This window comes from Pocillopora verrucosa, chromosome 4, assembly GCF_036669915.1.
Source record: "Pocillopora verrucosa isolate sample1 chromosome 4, ASM3666991v2, whole genome shotgun sequence".
NCBI classification, from domain to species: Eukaryota; Metazoa; Cnidaria; class Anthozoa; order Scleractinia; family Pocilloporidae; genus Pocillopora; species Pocillopora verrucosa.
The window spans coordinates 22628056-22644335 of record NC_089315.1 but is presented as its reverse complement, the minus strand read 5'-3'; the positions used below and the strand labels follow the sequence as shown (position 1 = coordinate 22644335).

Below are 16280 nucleotides of genomic sequence, written 5' to 3'. Positions count from 1 at the left end.
ACGTACAATGTGAAAACACGGAGGTCACTAATGTTGTACTCGACTGGATTAAACGCGTAATATGAATTGATATAGTTGCTTGGCTGAGTAGCCAGGCTGATATAAATCTTGTGCAGGTGGATCTTTCCGTGGCAATGTTCTTGAGGAACAGCAGTCCAGGAAACATACAAACTTGAGGAACTCTGTGCAGTCACCAAAACTTGACCAGGTGCAACAGAGGGAACTAGACAATAGAAAAAAAGCTACACATACTTAATTTGTTTCCTTGAAGATATTGATTAGAAATCTATTAGACTCATTTTTTTTCTTTCCTAAGCCGGTTATCTAAGATCTTTAAAAATTGCAAAGAGCCAGATGTTCTGCCAAATTAATGGCTGAGACAAAACAAAGCACCAATCAAGAATCTCAGGTTTACCCCTCGATTGTTGACCTTTGTGCCTGTTGTCCAAGTTACGAGCTCAACGAGGGGTTTGGGTTAGGTTACAAAAAGTTGACTCAGAGGAATTTCCTTCAAAGGTTTAAGTGCCTGTTCGTTTGCATGAAAGCTCAACGGGAGGAGCAATCATGTACATAATTATCATCTTCAGTATGACGTGAATTTAATCCAACCGCTACATTCTTACATCCTTTGTTATTGCTCACTTTTTGGAAAGTTCTTATCTATTGACCAACTTACCTTCTGCACCTGTACGGGCCTCAACTGTTTTTGCTGGTCCTATTCCTCCTGAGCTCACCGCTGATACATTAATGGCATAAACGGTATAAACAGTCAGGTGGGTCAGTATTGTGGTGTTTGACGTGTAGTTCACACTAAAAAAGTTTAAGTCATTCTCTGAAGTAACTGGGTTGTAAGTGATTCTGTAACCGAAGGGTTCTCCTTGAAAATATTTCTCTGGAAGGTGACGCCATCTCAGGGCAAGACTCGTTGAACTTTGATTGTAGGCGACGACCAAATTAGGAGCTCTAAAAGGAGCTGAGATAAATTGAAAAAAAAATTTTTAAACCAGAAAATTGGAGAAAAACTTCAAATTTGCCTTCAAACACCTGTAACTTTTAAACGCGCTATATGCTCGCACTCCAAAAGATTTGAAAACCTTAACACTTGCAGTTCACAAAAGTAAAATCAATTTTAAAGATATCTAAACAAGAGGCCCAAGAGGTATGTCGATATGTGGGAATATCTTTGAACAATACTGTTTAGTAATGTCATGATTCTGAGTCTATTTTTAATAAGAGAACATATTTTTCTTCCGTAAATTATTATCGATTCTACGGTACCTTTTGAATCTGTTCGGGCTTTTACTGTGTTTGCAGGTCCTATACCTCCAGAGCTTACCGCTGACACATTGATAACATACAAAGTATAAGCAGCCAGGTTGGTTAATGTTGTGCTATTCGTCGCGAAGTTTACGCTCACATAATTAACATCAATCTCTAATTCAAATGGATGAAAGGTAATTTGGTAACCGATGGGTTTTCCTTTAAATTGCTTCTCCGGTAGGTGACTCCAACTCACTACAAGGTTTGTGGAGCTAGAGTTATGTGCAGTTACCACTTCAGAAGCTCTAGATGGAGCTGAAAAAAAAGATAACATTGATAAATTTGGGGATATGTACCTCGATAACAGCTTATGTTAATACGCATATGGGTCATGTCTACTTATTAAATAAGATGCAAAATTTAAGACATTTTTCATATCCAACAAGAAAGCTGAATGACAGCAAATGACAAAAAGCATTCCAAAGGTTACCAGGAAGTTGATCGCCTAATGAACTCCAGAGAGGTATGAAATTCCTTAAAAAGGTCTTTTCGTGTTTCTCCCTTCAAAGAAAGGTCTTTTGGAAACAGCACCGTCTCGTACAGCCATTTCAACCCCTCCTTACCTTCTGCACCTGTTCGTGCCTTTGCTGTGTTTGCGGGTCCTATTCCTCCAGAGCTCTCCGCTGACACATTAATGACATACGTGGTATAAACATTCAGGTTGGTCAGTGTTGTGCTATTTGTCGTATAGTTTACACTTACGGAATAAGTGTCACTCTCCAAATTATCTGGGTGATGAGTAATGATGTAACTGATAGGTTGTCCTTGAAAATCTTCCTCTGGTAGGTAGCTCCATTTTACCAACAAATTCGTGGAACTGAGGCCGTGAACGATAACCAAGGCAGGAGCTCGAAATGGAGCTAGAAGAGATAAAACACCTCACAATCTAACAAATCTGAAACTACTACCTATTATATACGAAATAATATAGGCTGAATACCAGCCTATAACAAGGAACATTGAAATGTAACAACAAGGTGAATCCAAGGGATTTCCATAGAAAAAAATTATCACCCATATTGATCAAGATGTCTGAGACTCTTTTTGGGTTACGTTATCATAAGGCAAGTTCTCGTCTACCTTCTGCATCTGTTCGTGTCTCTGCCTGGTTTTCAGGTCCCACTCCTCCTGAGCTCACCGCTGACACAAAAATTTCATAAATGGTGTAGACAGTCAGGTTGGTCAGAATTGTAGTATTTGTCTGGTAGTTTACTCTCAAAAACTTTTCACTTTCTGGACCAAGTGGCCGTGAATAATATCTGATGTGGTAGCCAACGGGCTGTCCCTGAAACTGTTCCTCCACCAATTGACTCCATTCTACTGTCGAACTTGTGGAGCTTATGCTGTAAGCGACTATGAGGCCCGGGGGTTGAGATGGAGCTGGTAAATGAATTATACCAGATACAAAATACAGAACTGGAGTAAGAGTATGTTCCTTAATTACCACGGTCATATACTTACAAAAGATTGGCAAGTCATATCAGCAGGGAGGCCTAATAATAGGAAAACTCATGCATTGAGCCGCAGCATGTATAAGCAGTGGTATTTAAAATTACCCTCCCGGGAAAAGTCGAGATAAAATAATGAACAAGATAGCATGTGACATATAGAAGGAAAAGAGGAAAGTTTCTTCTCTCAAAAAATTACGGAATTTTCAAACGTGAATGATAAACGTTGACAATGAGAGATAAAACCCAAGCGTTTTATGGGTGTGGTTGTAAATAGGCCAGCGAAAGTTGGTACACGTTAGGAATTACCGTAAAAAAAAATGGTTTAGCATGGATAATCTCAGCGCCCGTCGTGCTTTTTCGCCAACATTTTCCCACAAACGAGCGTAAGTCCATCGTCTTATTGTTGTGTATTATATGCTCTTTATCGGAGACTTTCATTTAATAAACAAAATTTGTTGTGATTCAATAAGAAAGCAAAAATTCAAGTTCTCCATGGTTCTCCATAAATGTATCAAAAACTGTACCATATTATGTCTGCTCATAATTCACGCAAATAGGCCATATACAAATAACCGTGTAAGTGCAAGTTTACGAACTGCTATGTTTCATCTTTCCATAGAGTTTTCCGTTTTTTCCAGGGGTACAATGGAACTAAGAAAATGCTGTTCTTGAATTTTCCTACCTCTTGCATCTGTTTGGACTCTTGCTGTATTTGCAGGTCCTATTCCTCCAGAGCTCACCGCTGATACATTAATGACATACGTGTTGTAAACAGTCAGGTTAGTCAGTGTTGTGGTATTCGAAGTATAATTTACTCTCACATAATTGATGTCTAACTCTGAACTAACAGAATGATAGTTGATTTCATAACCAATTGGTATTCCTTGAAATTCTTTGCTTAGCAGATGACTCCATTTTACTATCAGACTCGTAGAACTTGTACTGTGGGCAGTAACCAAGCCAGGAGCTCGAACAGGGGCTGAAAGAGAAAACATTGACTTCAAAAAATTATCGTTGCCGAACTTTAATTGTTGAAGATTTGAAAAAAATTAATTTTATATAATACTACTTTAGAACAAGTCTCCCTCGATCTCATTGATCAAGAGAGGAAGGCTACTTTCAGTACCTCTTGCATCTGTTCGAGCCTTTGCTGTGTTTGCAGTTCCTATTCCTCCAGAGCTTACAGCTGACACATTAATGACGTACATAGTATAAACAGTCAGGTTCGTCAGTGTTATGATATTTGTTGTGTAATTCAAGCTTATAAGTTTTGCATCATTCTCTGACTCCTCTGAGTAATAAGTGATTCTGTAACCAATCGGTTTTCCTTGAAAATCTTTATTCAGCAGTTGACTCCATTTGACCACAAGGATTGTGGAGCTGGAGTTGTAAACGGTTACCAAGTGGGGAGCTTGGAATGGAGCTAACAAAATAACAGTAAGATTGGAAAGATTACGAGCGACTTAACAACGTGTGGCCAGACAAGTGAAAGAAAACAACCTGACTAATGCAACTTAGACGAAGATAGGTGGCTTGGCGGAGAAAACACAAATTATCAATAATATAACGGGTGAAGCTACATATGTCGTCGAAACAATCGAATGAGTGACTGTAACGATAAAGAATTCCGATCTTGACCCAATTTTTACCCGATGTCTCCTAGTGCTATTCATTGTTTCTCTCAGAGTATCTTAGTAGTTCGACAATCGCACTCGATACACAGTTGGCTTTCCTCCTTTTGTGATTTCTGGGCTGCTTTTTATTAAAACTGTTTAAGTTATATCTCTTAGTGACCAGCCTGGTGCGATAAAAAAAGGGATAAACAGCAAATAAGCGTAAATTGAAGATTACTTCAGAGCACCGACGTAAAATATGAAATCTTGTTCCTTAAAATGGCTATTGGTAGCAAAGAAATCAAGTTCTCGTAGGGTACAAAAACTGAGTGCCCAAAAAGGGATCCCATCCCTTTAGAAGATGGAAGAAATGGTAAACATGTGCGCGCGTTAATGTAATTAACACCATTATCTTCCCAGAAGGTTTTTAATTCATTAGAGATGTCGGAAAGCTATTAAATGATTTTATAAAATTTTCGTACCGCGTGCGTCTGTTCGGGCCTTTGCTGTGTTCGCAGGTCCTATTCCTCCACTGCTCACCGCTGACACACTAATTACGTACATGGTATAAACAATTAAGTTGGTCAGTACTGTGGTATTTGTCGTGTAGTTTACGCTCATACAATTGGGTTTTAACTCTAAATTAAGTGGGTGAAATTGAATCTCGTAACCAATCAGTTCTCCTTGAAAATCTCCTTCCGCTACGTGACTCCATTTTACTAACAGACTCATGGATCCCAAGCTGTGAGCGGTTACCAAACCAGGAGCACGAACAGGAGCTAAAAAGGAGTAAAAATTGACATTGAGTGATTATTTAGGAGACTTATTAATCAGAAACATGAAAGGCCGAGTCCACGGCTATGAATGACCACGATTCCCTCGGTCGACTTGAAAGTGTTTATTTTTGTTACTTAACAAAGTACAATGCAAATTTTTTTTGACGAGAAACTAAATTACCTTCTGCGTCTGTTCTAGTTCTCACTGTGTTTGTGGGTCCAATTCCTCCAGAGCTCACCGCTGACACATTAATGACATACACGGTATAAACAGTCAGGTTAGTCAGTGTTGTGGCATTTCTCGTGACGTTTTCCCACACAACATTTTTGTCACAATCCGAGTTAATTGTGTGGTATGTGATGATATAACCAATGGGTTTCCCTTGAAAATGTTCCTCTGGCAGGTGACTCCATTCTAAAACTAGACTTGTAGAGCTTACGTTTGTTGCAGCTACCGGGTCAGGAGCTTCGGAAGGAGCTATAAATAAGAAAAAGATTAACAAGAATACCATGGTCTTGAAAATTTTTATAAAAGGAATACTCCAACGTAATGTAAGTTTGGTAACGTCACACTGCAGGGACAAAAAACAGGTAATCAAGCATAAAACGTAGTAAAGTTTCCTTTTTGAAATCACATTTTATACACTTTGCCATCTGACTAAGAATTTTCAAGCTTTTCTTAATCAGCAAATAAGTCGAATGTCTAATATTCTTCCTAAAAATGGTACTATTTCAATGACATTTACATGACGAAATACAGCTCCATTAAAACCGTAACGGTGTTTGAACCATAAAAAGCTTACCTGAGACCTCAATCAGAAAAGAGGTTAAAAATCCTTAAAAAATCAAAACGCAGCAGCCCTTTAGAATGGTTCCTTGTGACACTTACAGAAATTATGTTTGCTTACAAAACCCTTTTGCGCCTTCCCCCTTGAAAGGCTTTGTGTTGCTTAATGTTACATTATCAAATGAGTGACCTAAGTTTGAAGACACCCATGCCTTGTAATTACCAAACAGCTCAACTACAGAATCTGTTCCTTGATTATCACAGGTAAAGACCCGGAAAAAATTGGTAGGTTATACTTCAAACTAACCATATGAGCACACTCGTGGTATAATAAGAATATTAATGAAAGTGATACCATCAATTTTTGACATCTAAGGGAAAAGGGAAGCCTAATATCTTCAAAAAATTAAGGATGTTTCCAAATTGACTAATTAACTTTTTATCAACTCTTTTTGGGGTATAATAAAATGGAGCTAAGAAAATGCTGCTCTTAAATTTTCCTACCGCTTGCATCTGTTCGAACCTTTGCTGTGTTTGCAGGTCCTATTCCTCCAGAACTTACCGCTGACACATTAATGACATACATAGTAAACACAACAAGGTTGGTCAGAGTTGTGGTATTTGTCGTGTAGTTCACCCTCACAACAATTCTATCACTCTCTGACTCAACTTGTTGAAAAGTGATAATATAACCAATGGGTTCTCCTTGAAAATCACCATCCAATAGGTGATTCCATTTTGCTTTGACAGTTGTAGAACTGAGACTGTAGGTGGTTAATATACCAGGGGCTCGTAAAGGAGCTAAAAGAAAAGACGTCAACATTAGAAAAATTATCGTCACAACTAAAAAGCCCCAAGACGGAGAAGGAAATAAGGAAGCCTCAGCCCATTTGATTTTAAAAGCTAATTTATAAATAAACACTTTGGCTCAGTATGATTGGGACATCCAAGGTCCTTTTTTCCTGGAAAGAGGACAAAGGTAGTTTAATACAGAAAACCAAGCTAACGCCTTCTACCTTCAGCGCCTGTTCGAGCTTTTAATGTTTTTGCAGGTCCTACTCCTCCGGAGCTCACCGCTGATACAGAAATGAAATACATGGTGTAAACAGTCAGGTTGGTCAGTATTGTGGTGCTTTTCGTGTGGTTCACTCGTACAATATTATGATAATTTTCTAAATCCACTGAATGAAAGGTGATTTGGTAACCAATGGGTTGTCCTTGAAAATGTTCCTCTGGCAGGCGAGTCCATTTTACCACCAAACTCGTGGAACTGGAGGGGTTGGCGGTTATCAAGGTGGGAGACCGGGATGGAGCTGAAAGAGATGATAACAAAGTACTTCGCAGCTAGCCAAAATCTATAACCTGGAGCTTCCGGGCTTTTATATACCTGCATCCAATTAGTTGTTAAATGGGGGCTTATCAAGAAGATTTCCCGATGTGTGACACATCTTAATTATTCTAATGTGGCGAAATGTAAGATATCAAATGTTTTTCTGGTCTTGGCATTTCATTTATGAAGAATAAGTGAAACTTGAACCTCAGTCTTTTGCGAAAGTGGGGAATAGTCATTAATCTTTTTTGTTCCCAAAGTCATGAAGAAACTGCTGAATTGTTTTTAATGAAGGGTACCTGCTGCGCTTGTTCGGGTGGTTATGGCTTTTCCAGGTCCTATTCCTCCAGAGCTTACTGCTAACACATTGATAAAATATTTGGTATAAACAGCCAGGTAAGTCAGTGTCGTGGTGTTCACCGGGTATTTCACCTGCAGAAAATTAATGTCCCTTTCTGAGCCAACTGGGAAGTATATGATATTATAACCAATAGGTTTCCCTCGAAATTGTTTCTCCGACAGGTGACTCCATTCTACTACCAGACTCGTTGAACTGGGGCTGTGTGCAGTTACCAGGTAAGGAGCTCGAGATGGAGCTAAAGGAAAAACAATTATCACAACCGTCAAAAAATTGTAAATTTAAAACAGTGATCATGTCATTTGTCTTTTTCTTTCAATGTTCATCGAGAATATGTCGCTGATTGCTTATTTCTTTGTTTAATTGTCATTTAATTATCAAAATTGATCTTTCAAATTAAAATTTGTTGACATAAATGGGTAAGTGAGAACTGAACGTTAATGCATATCGCCTTGCTGAATCGTGCGACGCTTTACGGCTGCCGCTATTATCCGCATAATTCCTTGGGAATCGTGCGCACTAAAGAGCTTTTGTTTGATGGATATAGTGGCAGTCGTATTGCGCCATCTGACCCAAAATGGCATCTTCCATGAAACTCAAACATTAATGAATATCACCATATTATCTGTGAGATGAGCCTGACAAATTTAATGGCACTAGTTTGTCAGCTAGAAAGCATCTTTTCATAGGGACATGAAAGCTGTACCGCATACGTAAAATGATTATATTTCAATGGGTTAAAAAAGGTGTTCATTATCACAAAAAAAGTAAGACAGTGAGTTACTAGATATAGGAAAGAATTACATTATGTTTCATTACATTAGTTTACCAATGAGAAAAACGAATTATCTTCTCGCTTGAAATAAGAATGAAATAAATTGTGAAGGCTTTCGTGTTTGTTGTCTGGATAGACCAAATTGAGGAACGCATAACCTCTGTTACATACTTTTCGGTAGCTACACAAAAAATTCGCGCATAAAGCATTCCTTTGCCTTTGCAGAAAGCAAAATAAAAAATTCACTTTATCCCCAAAAGACCCCTTGAAAGGAATTTTGCAGTCTCTATTCTCCAAATAAGTAGAACCCACCTTTTCAACTTTAAAATTCGTATGTGACAAAACCAAACTTACAAAGTGGAATTGTGTAAATTTTTAAATCTATTCTCAAGGGTTGTATAAGGGGAAAAGGTCAGATATTGAAAAACTGAGATGTTAGAACGGCACAGTTAATAAAAACTGACCAATAGCGACGGGAAAATACCATTTGAGCTAATAGTGAAGTATACGCGAAAACAGGCGAAGAAACGATCTTCTTCGCGGTGGTTGAAACAAAAAATAAAATATCACTGAACAATTTTTTTCGACTTTCATCAAATAAGCGATCACAAGGCAATCTCGATCATATGCCGTGCTGGATAAAACACAGTGCTGCTATTGTAATTAAGTTAGTGTTGGCCTTCACACAAACAAAAAGCATCTTGATTTGATGCAGGACAGACAAGCTCTGTCGTCCGAGAAGCAACCCATCGAAAGTCCAAAATTCCCTTTCGAACAACTCCTGATTGTTGATAAAAGTCGCAAGGAGATAAAAAAGGGATGGAAAAACTTTTTGAAATGTCCGTGGTAAGGGGTTTAGTCACCAAGCAAGACGCAAAATTTCTGTCCGAAGACGGACAATTTTCTGAGGTTTAAGTGATTTGTTGGAGACAGTGTCATAATCTCATATATAATTCCAATAAATTAGGGAAGGTTCGTTTTTTCTTGGGGGGGGGGGGGAGGGCTGGGGAATTTTGGTATTTTTTCCAAAAGAAAGTGTTGGCCCTCCCTCATGTTTTGATTAAAAAACTCCTACCACCCCCCACTTTTAGGTGACTGACAAAAGTGTGACCCTCCCCTCACTACCGAATTAAAAGAAACAAGTTGAAAAGAAAAAACTTAGTCTGTTAAAGAAAAAATGAAAATAACATCACAAAAATCCCCATTAAAAATTCTGGAAAAGGTGTGACCCTCCCCTTGAATAGCTGAAAAAGAGGGTATGGCCCTCCCCCTTTGGTGCTCACTTTCACTGATGACCCTCCCCTCTGAGGCCCCAGCCCTCCCCCCAAGAAAAAACGTACCTTCCCTTATAAACTAGTTTATATTCTCTTGGTGCCTCTTAATCCCAGAGATAAAATGTATGTTTCATGAGCAAATTCCTCCTTACCCCTTCGCAAATTCTCCATGTTGTTCTCTATACATTTCCTTTGGCGGTGACAGTGAGAATTTGTTTTAACAATCAAGGGCTTCCTTAGTTGTTGATCATTTCCTTTATTCTTGTGACTTTAATGGATGATTCACGGTCGATATTAGATGCTACTCGCTCTAAGGGAACAAAGGGTTGGGAATCTGCGAGTTACTCTGTGTTTACCTTTTCTACCAGCGCCGGACCTAAACTTCAGAAAACCATATGACGGCAGCATAGGATGTTTTGTCTCCCTGAGTTTTCGTTGTCGTCTACCTCGGGGTTTAACTAGGGTCCCTATTGAGATGGCAAAGACCCACAGTAAAGCTTTAAACTACAAAATCTACTTTAATCTATAACAATAAGGTTCGAAAAGTTAGCACGTAACGAATCCTTGGGTGAGTTCTCTAAAAATATTTAGGTTTAGGTTTTGCAACAAACGAAATTTGGTTACCGGGATGTTTCCAACGCCAATTTCCCTATTCCCATTAGGTCCTTCTTGAACCCCACACACGGCCGATTGAAGGTACAAAATTCCAGTTCAACGAGCTTGATTCAAATGATATGACCTACACGGCCCCACAATCGCTTTTATTAAAAAATTGCACAAAATGTCTATACAAGGGCCATAACACGATAGCGTTAACAGTGCCGAAAAAAGCCGTACAACCCGCGAGGAAGCAAGCTGAAGGGGGAAGGGAAGAATAGGAAAGAACGACGGTCACCTTATAAATGCTCAGAACACGAGTTAGGTCGAACAAGAAGGGGAAACATTTTGCCCTAGGTTATAAGGTACGGGTTTCTCTTCGTTTGATACCTACGTTACGTCCTTGAGTCCAATATGTTCCCGTACAGCCCTCCCACTCAGGACCAAAAATTAATGGAAAAAAAAAGATAAAAGAAGAAAGTAATAGGGACATATGTCGTATTAAATCGCAGCATTCTGAAAATATGTAAAAGATAAAATCTCCACATGAACTCTTTCGGGTAGAAAGTCCTATCATTTTCGGTTAGTATCCAAGTTATTTATTTTCAGTTATGCTAGATAAATTTTTATACACAAATTAAAATCCAACTGACCGCATTTGAAGTCCTCGATTTGAAGTGTGCCAACTTGAACACCCCTTAGATGAGGTGGAGTTGCACAAGTGCCGGTCACCTCAGCTCTCAAAAGGAAAGGAGTTATCTTGCAGTCACAGTCTAAGGGGTTATTGTCCAGTAAACTGTAAAAATGTATCATTTTAGTTAAGGAAGAAAAAGGGATAAAAATGGGGAAGAGCGCGAACTAGTTAAAAAATTAATGCAAGCAGCTTTAGATTGCTATTTAAGAAGCAAAAATTATCCAAAATCAGTCATGGAAGATACAGCTCCAGTCATCAAGAAAACGTTGAAGAAGTGAAAAAAGTAAAGTGTTTAGAAGTGAAAAAATATCAAATTCTGCCCAGCTAAATTAACGGACCAGATAAAATATGTTACATTTCAAGCAAGCCGTTACATTCAAAGCAGAACGTAAATCTTGGGAGAGTTCTACACCTCAGCACCTTGATAAGAAACAGTTCTTCCTAAAAGTCTGTCTGATCTTAATTCAACAATTATTAAGTAGAAAACGTGGTCTAGGATATCAAATGAACAAAGCTAAATACAAGCTGATGTCGACTAGTCAAATTTACAACTTCAAAGACGTGAATTTAGATTTGCAAATTTCCAGCTACGAAATCGAAAGCTCTCAGGTATTCATATGCATTAAGACTGAAAGAGGGGCTAACACGTGAATAACGTTGCTAATCCCTCTAATGACACTATAAGGAAGCTGTGAAAACTTCAAAACTTCACAGATCTCCTGGATGCTATCCCAACTCGATAACTACGACTCTGACTCTCCCCACTACCAGATTATTTGAAAACAAGGCTTCAAAAGGTTCAATTTTCCTGCGGCAGGTTTGTTCGTAGGAATTTGGCGAATGGCATTGGGGAAATTTTTGATTTAGGGCGGCTACCGAGGACTTTGATTCTCTTGCGCTAACTTCCTGGCCACTACACTACAGAAAGTCGATGTCAGCAGACAATTGCGCTCAAGCAATATCAACAGGCTTGTAGGGCCTATGGAAAATAAGACCTTTAGGACACTGCCACCAATCCTCTTCAAAAGTGTGCCAAATCAAATAAAACGTTTGAATATTATTATAGTTTCAGCTGTAGATTGCGTAATTTCTTAGTAGCCAATATTTTCAAAATCTAGGTAAACACTGCATATTTATAAAACAGTAGCCATTATCTTAATTTTTATTTTTATCTTATTTGTTCATTTCATTGAATAAGTCATAGTTGTTACTTATCTTAGTTTTCAGTTGGCACCATTTGTTAGTTAACAGACAAAGAGCCAACAAAATTGGATAAGCTTTTAATAAACCATTACTTGCTTACTTCTAACATGTAAATTCCGGAAAACACCAGAAATTCAAATGAAATCCAAACATCAACTCTAATAGGAAAAATATATATTTTCAGAGAGTTCATGCCCATAAAGTGATGCGAAAGAACAATCTTGTCAATATTCCAGAACCTAGCTTATGACCATGATTTACTTGACCCTTTATGGTCTTTAATACAATAAAAATATTCAAGTCATGAATTTGAGTCCTCAAAGCTCTATACCTAGATTGGAGTACAGTTTCTATCACACCAAGCGAAGATTACCCGCGCTACGGGCTGGGAGTTTATGGTTTGAGTTTTGTTCAATTGGCTGTGACTATCAGCACCCAAGAATATGGTTATGTATCATTGTGCGTTGATGTTTAAGCCAATGCAATTATACAATTTCTCTGTGCAGATGGCTTTTCAAATGAATCTACTCTCGGCAAAAAATCGGCGGAAAGATTTCTTAATCATATACGTACTGTATATATTTGTATTTATTTGCACTGTTGGAGGGTTTTTTTTTTTTTTACAGTGAGACATTGTCGTCTGAAAAACACACGTCGCAGACGGAAATTTTCACTGGTGAAAACAATCGTATCGGTTTTCCCGCCATTTTTTAATCATTTTGAAAACTTGCTATTTGTGTTTTTTTGTTTTTGGTTTTCGATAAAACTGTATTGTCGATTCAGTTTGTTCGAAATAACGGCGTCCATTTGGTTACTTGATTTTTCTTGACTTGATTCACAGTCAAATAATCATATTTTGTTCCAAATCTCAGTACACATAAAATAAACAAATTCGAGTAAATACGATATGCCGGTAGTTTTGATAGCGCCAGTGGAGAAAATTGCAATGAGGTCATCATGTAACCCAACTCCTTAAGGCGATCTACGCCCAATATGGTCCACCAGAGTGCCTAAAAAGCGACCAAGGATTGGAGGTAGAAGGAAAAGTCATACCTATTTGTAATTCATTGAAGATTAAATAATCAAGTGAAGGCCTTACCACCTACAAGGAAAGGTAGAAAGATCGCACAGACAACGAGGGGAAAAGGTTATTTACGACTTAATAATCTTGGGAAAGAAAGGGGTAAATTGGGCGGCAAATCTAAATGACTGAACCCGGAATTTGAACGTCGAATGCAAGAAGGAACTTGGCGGGAGAACTCCTTTTGAAATCTTCTGGGCGGGAAACCCAATCTGTTAATGAAAGAGTCAATGGAGTGTGTAGATTCGGATTGAGTTAAGATTATCATAAGATCACCAAGAAAACGAGAAATGACTGCTTTTAGGAGACACGTAAAAAAAGGCTGAAAGCTGAGCTTTATAGCACAAAGCTGAACGATCAACAGCTATTTTAAAGTGTAATGATTACTACAGCGTGACTCCATACTTACATGTTGACTGCAATTTTTACGACAAAGAAAAATTATGAAACATTTCCTTGAACATGGCTTTTATCTGAAACGCAACTGATCATTTACAAAAGTATATGCCTGAAGATACTTGAAGAAGAATTTTGTTCAGACAATAAATAACTAAATCTAATAGGTTTTTTCTTATCAGTTATGCTAAGTCTACTTTCTGAAGTTCTTTCTTTTCTATAAAAGAACAAAGTAGAACAAAAATTCCCAAAAGTTTCTGAAACTGTTTGAGTGGCTAGATTCACGCGTAAAACTTATCAGTTTTCCAACACTTGACTACAATATTGTAAGTCATATAGGCCAGAGCTATCGAATATCGAAAGAGAAAAATGATGTCCTCGAAATTAGCGGATCAGCCTTGAGTGTTGACAAAGCTGAGCGCTCCTTGCTAGAACCACTGCTAAAAAGTCTGAATCTTAGGGATAAGCTTAAGCAAACCCTACTCACAGATCAAAGGAGACATTGCATTGGGGAATACATACATAGTCAATTTTGTCATGTAGTACTCCTTTACCCCACTTTCTAATCATAAGCAACTATTCATCATTTCTTATTCCTCGTTTCAACAGCATATTTTATGGGCTTGCTGCGAACCTGTTCGTTAATGAACACTCATAGACGCACGCACTCCTACATACACAATATGATACAAGGAGGAAAAGTACTGCACTACCCACAAAAAATAAGGCCTTGGAAACTTGTTTCTTTTAGAGCTAAGCTCGCAGAAAATACTTTGTGCAGTCATCGTCCCCTTCATGAAGAGGACTTAATAGACACAGACCAATATCACGAGTTCGCCAGTTTCGACGATCAAGCAACAAGATCAGGTGCGCTAAAATTGAACGAACGATAAATCTGACTATAAATACATCCAAATGTGACAACTCTGCTCCCTGTGTCCCTAATATGTAATTACTACGCATATTTGTGACATGAAAGTAATCGCAATATTCAACTTAAGCCCCGTTTATATGAAGAAAAGTTGTCCGGGGTAGGAGGGTAACCCTCCCAGCCGAATCAACTTTGGCTAGTGTTTATGTTGGAAAAACGTTGACCCCTTTTTCCCGAGCCAAGAGCTTTACGAGTCATGGATCGCATTATAGGCCTTGTATTCTTCTTTTGACATATCCTTCAAGAGTTTCTCTGGAACTGTTTTCTTGACTGGTCCAAAGTAATTTTCAGAACCATATTTCGTAGCCATCACTTTCCGTACCTTACTTTCATAAAATTTTACCTTGATGGCGTTAAAATCAGTGGCATTGAACTCACAGCCTTTTATATTCCTTCAAGCAGTCAATAATCGTCTCCACAAGAGCTGCGCTCGAAGACCACTTCTTTACCGAGCCTGATGAGCTCAACTTTTGTCTAGACGCCATTTTTCCCGATGACAACGGCGCTCGCGCATGCTTTGTTTGTCTCGCCTTGACAAAGTTTATCCGGCTGGGCGAGCCAAAGTGTTTATATGGAGAAAAGTTGACCCAGCTAGGAGGGCGACCCTAAAAAAGAAAAAGAGTTACCTGGCTAGGTGGGTCGCCCTTCTAGCCGAGCCAACTTTTTTTTTTCTCATGTAAACGGCTCACCGAGTTTTGTAAGGAAATGTAGGAGAAGTTGGCTCGCCCGGGGTAGGTCGGGAAGGCGAGTGACCCTTCTACCCGGGACAACTTTCCTCCATGTAAACGGGGCCTTAGTTAGCTACGATCAACCCTGCTGGGATGTCTACTTATGATCATAACCTAGTTGTAAGTTTCTCTTTAAGGTGAAGGGTGTAATAAAGTCAAACTTACACTTTCGATAGCCGTCCGATGATGTTTTCCACCTGAAAGCTGCCTGGGGTAGTGATACGATTGTCACGAAGATCCCTGGATTGTGAGTGGCCAGATTGATACAAATGGAAAGTGACGATTACAATTGAAAAAATAAAACAATACATATTTAAAGCAGATTGAGCAGACGTACCCATAAAAGAAATAAAGTCAGTGATTTTACGCATGTTGAAGTCCTAAATGTAATAAAGTCCTAAATGTAATAACATTTGGTCCTAAATGTAATAAAGCCCTAAATGTAATAACGTTCGATCCTAAATGTAATAAGCCTCCTATGCAATCGTTTAACTGCGCTAACATTGAGATGTTAAAGTGACAGCTGTTGCACCAAAGAATCCTCTGACCAATATTTATGGAATATTGCGGGCTCACTGATATTAATCAGCGGCTTTTTATTTGTTAAAGACGTAGGTTGAGAAGCATTGGCTACAAAACCTTATTCTAATACTGACTAAATGTTATTACATTTAGGACTTTATTACATTCAGGACAGTTATTACATTTAGGACTTCAACAACGCATGCGGTAGGGTTTTTTTGGGGATGGGTGGGGTGTGCTACAACACTTTTAAGTCTCTTTTCCCGATACGCACAATTTTCTAACATACAGTACATTTTCTTTCTGAAAGCTCCAAAGTTTATCGGCACATTTTCGTTTGCGGTCATTAGCTACATTGACGTTTCCGGCGGTACAACGAGAGGTGATTCATCATTTCTTACCGACAATGCCGGATGAAAGAGAACGATAAAAAGCATTATCTAT

The 16280-nt window shown here is 38.5% G+C and overlaps 1 protein-coding gene across 3 annotated transcripts in view; it reads left to right on the top strand.

Annotated features, from left to right (window-relative positions):
* LOC131778726 (protocadherin gamma-A7-like) overlaps positions 1-16280 on the top strand; it is a 56111-nt gene that overhangs the window by 2308 nt on the left and 37523 nt on the right. The gene's annotated exons all lie outside the window — the stretch shown is intronic.